This window comes from Arachis hypogaea, chromosome 4, assembly GCF_003086295.3.
Source record: "Arachis hypogaea cultivar Tifrunner chromosome 4, arahy.Tifrunner.gnm2.J5K5, whole genome shotgun sequence".
NCBI classification, from domain to species: Eukaryota; Viridiplantae; Streptophyta; class Magnoliopsida; order Fabales; family Fabaceae; genus Arachis; species Arachis hypogaea.
Window position 1 is genome coordinate 120,891,795 of NC_092039.1, and position 6,000 is coordinate 120,897,794.

The following is a 6,000-nucleotide window of genomic DNA, read 5'->3' on the forward strand; positions in this document are numbered from 1 at the left end:
GTTAGTAAATAATAGTCTATTTTTTTATGTTAACTTGGTTTACTGTTTACATGTTAGATAAAATTGTTAGGTATAGATCGGTTGTTAGTTAGAATAATAGATTTATTGTTTACATGTTAGTTAGTTAGACGTACTTTTTAGTGTTGTTAGGTATATTATTTTATGTCACCGTTTTTCAATATAGTGGCTGTCTATCAACAAATTAAAGAATATAAGAAAGTATATTATTAGATAATTTAGTTATAGGTATAACATTGCATTGTGAATTAGAAGGTAATTACGTGAGCAATAAAATTTAGGATTGACTTAGTTCTAAATTAATTACTTACATGACGATGTCAGTTAAATAGGGTAAGCTTAAAATTAGTAGCTTTATAAGCCATTTTTCATTTAGTTTATTTTTTAATAATCTATAATGTGATTTTATTTTACTAGATTGTGTTTCGATGGAGCAGCAGTTATTGGGGTATGAGCATGAGATGTATAGATTGGATCAGATTGAGCACATCACTGGAAGACTTGATCGAGTGGTATGATTTTTTAACTTTTTTTTATTTTATTGTATTGAAGAAAAAGTGAAGTTGTTATTGTATTTATTCATGGTAACCTTTTTCATTAAATTTTTTTTTCTGTTTGGTAGGCGCCTCGGATCTTGCGCACTAGACGAAATTTGATAACACAGCCGCGGGAGTAGATTAGGCCATATCTGAGACGAGCTAGGTTTGAGTACGTCGCATATATGGTCGAGTTCGAACATGATGGGTCGCTTGTCTCGGCGTTGATAGAGAGGTGGCGTCCTGAGTCCCATACATTTCATTTACCATGCGGGGAGATGACTATCACCCTGCAGGACGTGGCATATCAGTTAGGACTCAGGATTGATGGTGATCATGTGAGTGGATGCATAAGTGGGTGGGAGCAGCACCACCAGGGACGGACCATTGAGGAGTTATGTGAGCAGATACTAGGTGTTGTTCCTGGCCCAGAGGACAAACAGTCACAGACGAAGTGGACTATCAATCTCACTTGGTTCCACAACACGGTTTGTGGAGAGTTAGAGTAGGATGTCACAGAGGAGCGGCTGATGAGGTATACGAGAGGATACATCATGTAGTTGATAGGCGGTATCCTTTTTTCCAATGCATCTGACTCTCGGGTGCATATCAAGTGGCTTCCTCTGTTGGAGGACCTTGATGCATGTGGCTGGTTGTCGTGGAGTTCGGCTGTGCTGGCATGGCTGTACCGCCAGATGTGTCGGGTCACGGAGCATGGTCAGCGCAACTTGGGAAGATGCGTCAGCTTGATGCTTTCTTGGGCCTACCACCATAGTTGCACCCAAGTACCTAACTAGACATACATTAGTCGGCTTTTTGCACACGGCTGAATTATTTAATAGCGAATAAATAAATCGAAAATAAAACTTACCTGACAAGTACATCTGCATAGCGGATAACCAATAAGGAAGCTCGTTGTACGACTCTTCCTAATCGCCATATATTCTAGCGATGACTCTCTATTTTGCAAGCCAAACTTTTCTGTACGATGCCTTGTAACCAAAGTGATTCTCTACACCTCCTTGTAAAATCCTGATGCTGATTGTTGGATCGGTCTTGACCAACGTGAAAATGTGTTGTGCAATCAGTTTCGAATTCAACCTTCGATGATCTTGCCCCCATCGAAGTTTGCATGCAAGTATGAGGACCAGTGTATCTCTTAACCTCCCACCTTTCTTACTTTTGGCGATATGATATAAGTATGCTATAATTACAACCGGGTCCGAATTGGATACATCTTGCATTGTACCTCCAATAGTCACTCTCTACTATTTTGTACTGCACAGCCCTCCTGATGCTGTACTGCTTAACTGCCAACATGACTTCTTCCTTGTTCCTAAATTGTTGTCCAACCTCAAACTCGTTACTTGGGTCTTCTTCAGGGGCTCCTTGGATAAACGACTAATCTGAAGTCATTGCATCGAGATTCAACCTAGTGAAATGATCCGGCCGATCATATGGTTGAGAAATAGCAGGCTGTGTGAGAGCAATTTGTGTGTCACCATAGTAGTTCATCTCCTCTTCCTCATCACCATCATCAGGGATTTCGGGTGGTTCTTCATCAGCATCGTCTCCATCATCGGGGTTGACTTCATACTGCTCCATCATCGGATCTCTGATAGCAGAACCGTCATGACTTTCAACACCGTCATCCATTAAGTCAACGTTACGAACTTCAAAATTAGACCCCTCTTGACTACTTTCGAGTGGCATATTCAGATCCACCATCGTCCTTCTGATAGTTCGTCTAACAATGCCACTCGTCGAACTATCATCGACAGTATCTGCAGATGATCCTCGACCACCAAAGACAACAAGAAACATGTATAATTCTAACAGATGAATATTGGTTCATCGGTTGTGCCACGACCTTATAAGCCGTACGTTCTCGTCGTCGCTCAACCGGTACCTAATTCAAAACAATAAAAATATCTCTCAAAACGATGGTATGATAAACATACTAGTAACAGAGACAAAGACAACACAACTATAACATACCTTTTATAAAGTAAATTGCCATTTAACTCGGTCGGAAATCTATAGTAAAATTTTTTCACCCTTTTAGATTCCTGCTGTCCGAGGGCATACAATATCAAATTCTTCAAAGCGGTTAAACTGTTGACTTTCAGTGTCATATACGTAATTATCGGCTGATCCGATCTAAAGATAATTGAATTTTTTTTTCATTATACACTATTTCACCATCGTAATAAATGGATAGCAATGGATTTTCTGACATCGTAGCGAAAACGTGTTAATGAAAAAGAAAGTAATTAGAGAAGTTGTGGCTGCTTGATCTCCAATAAGCCTGTTTTTATCTCCAAATTCAACATAAAATTCGACGGGAGGGGAGGAGGCGGCAAACTCTATATAAATTATAGAGTTTGCCCGGAAGAAAGTGGCAAACTTGTTGTTAATTCAAAAAAAAATCGTATTTATGAATATAAAACTGAAAAATTATTTAAAAAAAATATTTATTTATTTTATTTTATAAATAAAAAAAATCCGGCATATATACCGTCGTCATCATTGTTATCTTTAACTTATTTGAAGATATTTGAAGATATTTGAGCAGGCTATGGGGTATAATAATAATATATACTACATGTGAGTTCAATATTCATATAAATTATGATTCTATCATTTGTTTTGTATAATTTTATTCTAGACAATATTTTTTATGGTATAAAAAATTATCATCTTTTTTCATGTATTACTAATTATTTTTAATATTAAAAATATATAAAAAAGATGTGCACAAAAATACACCCTTTTCTTTTACCTATTTACTACGAGGACAGATCTAAAAATAATATTAGAAAAAATTAATAACATATATAATATTAAAATAAGATTTATATAGTAAATTATATAATAAAAAATATATTATAAAAATATACTGATAAAAAATATATTTTAAAATATAAAAAATATGTGTATTTATTTCTAATAAAATAGTATACATTAATTCTTTATATCATAAAATTTATTAATAATAAAATTTGTGTCAAATTTTTTAACAATTTTTTTTAATGTAAATAAAAAAACAATTTACAAGAAATTTATTTTTTATTTTGTTTTTAAATTTATTATGCACAATATTCATAACCGAAAAAATCTCTCGATTGTAGCAATTAAAACAGAAAGAGTTATTACTAAACAAATCAAACAATTAATTAAATGATATATTAAAGATTTTTCTATCTTCATTAACCCTTAATATAACTTAAAAATTGTGCACAAATTATTTTATTTAACATGATTAAAAATATCAAATTTATAATATTAAATTTATATTCTAATGTAAAATTTTTCTTAGCCACTAAATTCATTTAGATAAAATTATTATACTACTTCACTTATTTTTAGATATTAAAAATTATTAATATTTAAACTGAATTTTTATTTATATTAAATTAAATATTAAATATATTTTTTAAGCAAAAAATAAAATTATATAGTATATAATAATTTTATATACTTAATATTTTATTATTTGAGAGGCCATTCCCCCCCAGCAAAAAATAAAATTATATAGTATATAATAATTTTATATACTTAATATTTTATTATTTGAGAGGCCATTCCCCCCCCCCCCCCCCCTTTCCCTCCCTGACCATCGTAAAAAAATAATTTGCACCCACTCCGCTGCTGTATTTTTGTTGGTACATTGATGTCAATTTTTGGATTTTAAGCATATTATCCATTTTTCATTGAAACTTTTTTAGTGGCTTTTGTTGTTACATGTTACTATTTCTAACTTTTCATTAAAAATTTGTTATTACTATAATCTTCTTGATGTGACTATACTTCTCTATATAATATCTCTTTTGATAGTCTTTTGACTAGCTCCACACACATGTCCCAAAGGTGAAACTTTGCAACCCAAACCGTCCAAACGTAGCTAGTTTTAACTTTGAATAATTGACCATTTGTACTCATGAGAGTTCAGAATGCTCACAAATGTATTCATCGTAGAATGAAACTGACTTTGTAACCATGAGAGATGGACTCCGTGTGACAAAAATAGCCTGGCTTGGCACCTGCTTCGGGTATGTAACGTCTAACGTGACTTTCCGAACCTCTCAAAGCCCAATCCACGTGGAATTTAACATTAAACAATTTAACATTGAAGAGAAATTTGTGGCACCTTGCAGATGCCCTAGCAGAGGTCGTCGTTTTGTTTCCAAGCTGGAGAAGACGTCTCGAACACACCCAAGCAATCACCCTCAAGCTACGACTTTCAACGTTGTCATTCCGAAGTCCGAAAAGGCATTCGGAGCAGAACAAAGCCATCAAAAAGAGAACGTGAAAGAGGAACTTGCAAGGAATAGGCAGCAGAGCTCGAACCCAGGGATTTCGTCGCCGACGGTGTAGAGGTCACCCCCTTTGGTCGGCAGAGAGCTGTGGTATGTCGTTGCCAATGTTAATTAATTTCAAATGTTTTTTAGAGTAGTTAGACAGATTACATTACCATATGAAATCGTGGTTGAGGATTGCTAAATTAGTTGATTTAGGGTTTGTGTTAGGTGCTTAAGTAGTTGATTTATGGTTTCTGTTAGGTGTAGTAACATGCACTATTTTCTTAGAATGTGTTGGTTTATTTCACTTTCAGGAATGACCACCATCCATCTAACACTGTGTATTAATCATAGAGGACAGTTTGAGAGAGGGCCATGTGGGAAGCTTAGTTACGTTGGTGGTGAAGTCACAGAGATAGAGAGGATTAATGTTGATACCTTGAATGATTTTTTCGTATCTGATTTGGTGAAGGAAATAGGATATACATCTGTTACTAATTTTTTCTGGCTAGAACCTGGGAAAGAGCTTGATGATGGATTGAGGGACCTCAAAGTTGACATGGATATAGTTAGGATGTATGAGGCAGCTGTGAAGAATAGTAACAGAATAAATGTATATACAGAGCATCCGGTGAATGAGTCTGTCTTAGTTGAGGAGAACAACATGACTCTATCAAAGATGAGAGTAAAGCGTTGTACTAGAAGGGTTCCAACTCCGAAAAAGAGTCCAAAAAGAAGGTTGATAGTAGTGGAAGATAAGGATGATGCAGAAATTATAAGTAATCTGCAAGTAAGGAAGGAGGACCGAAAAAGGAGTAGTGAGGCCCAAAGTAGGGAAGAGGCCTATGAAGCACATAAACAGGCTGGTTTGGAGGCCCAAAAAAAGGACAATATCAGTATGGCCCAGGAGACAGCAGACCCACAACTTTCAGGATCTGTTGAGGCAAGACATGTTTCTCAGCCTCCCCCAATACCTGTCATACCAGATTTACCACCATCAACTCAGTTCCAACCTTCTCAGCCACCTATTGAACAAGATCAGCAACCAACACAGACTGCTTGCTCAGACTGAGTCCCTTCTTCTCAACCCAATGTCTCTGCAGAGCTTGAACTAGAACAACTAACCCAATACACCCCACATCCAT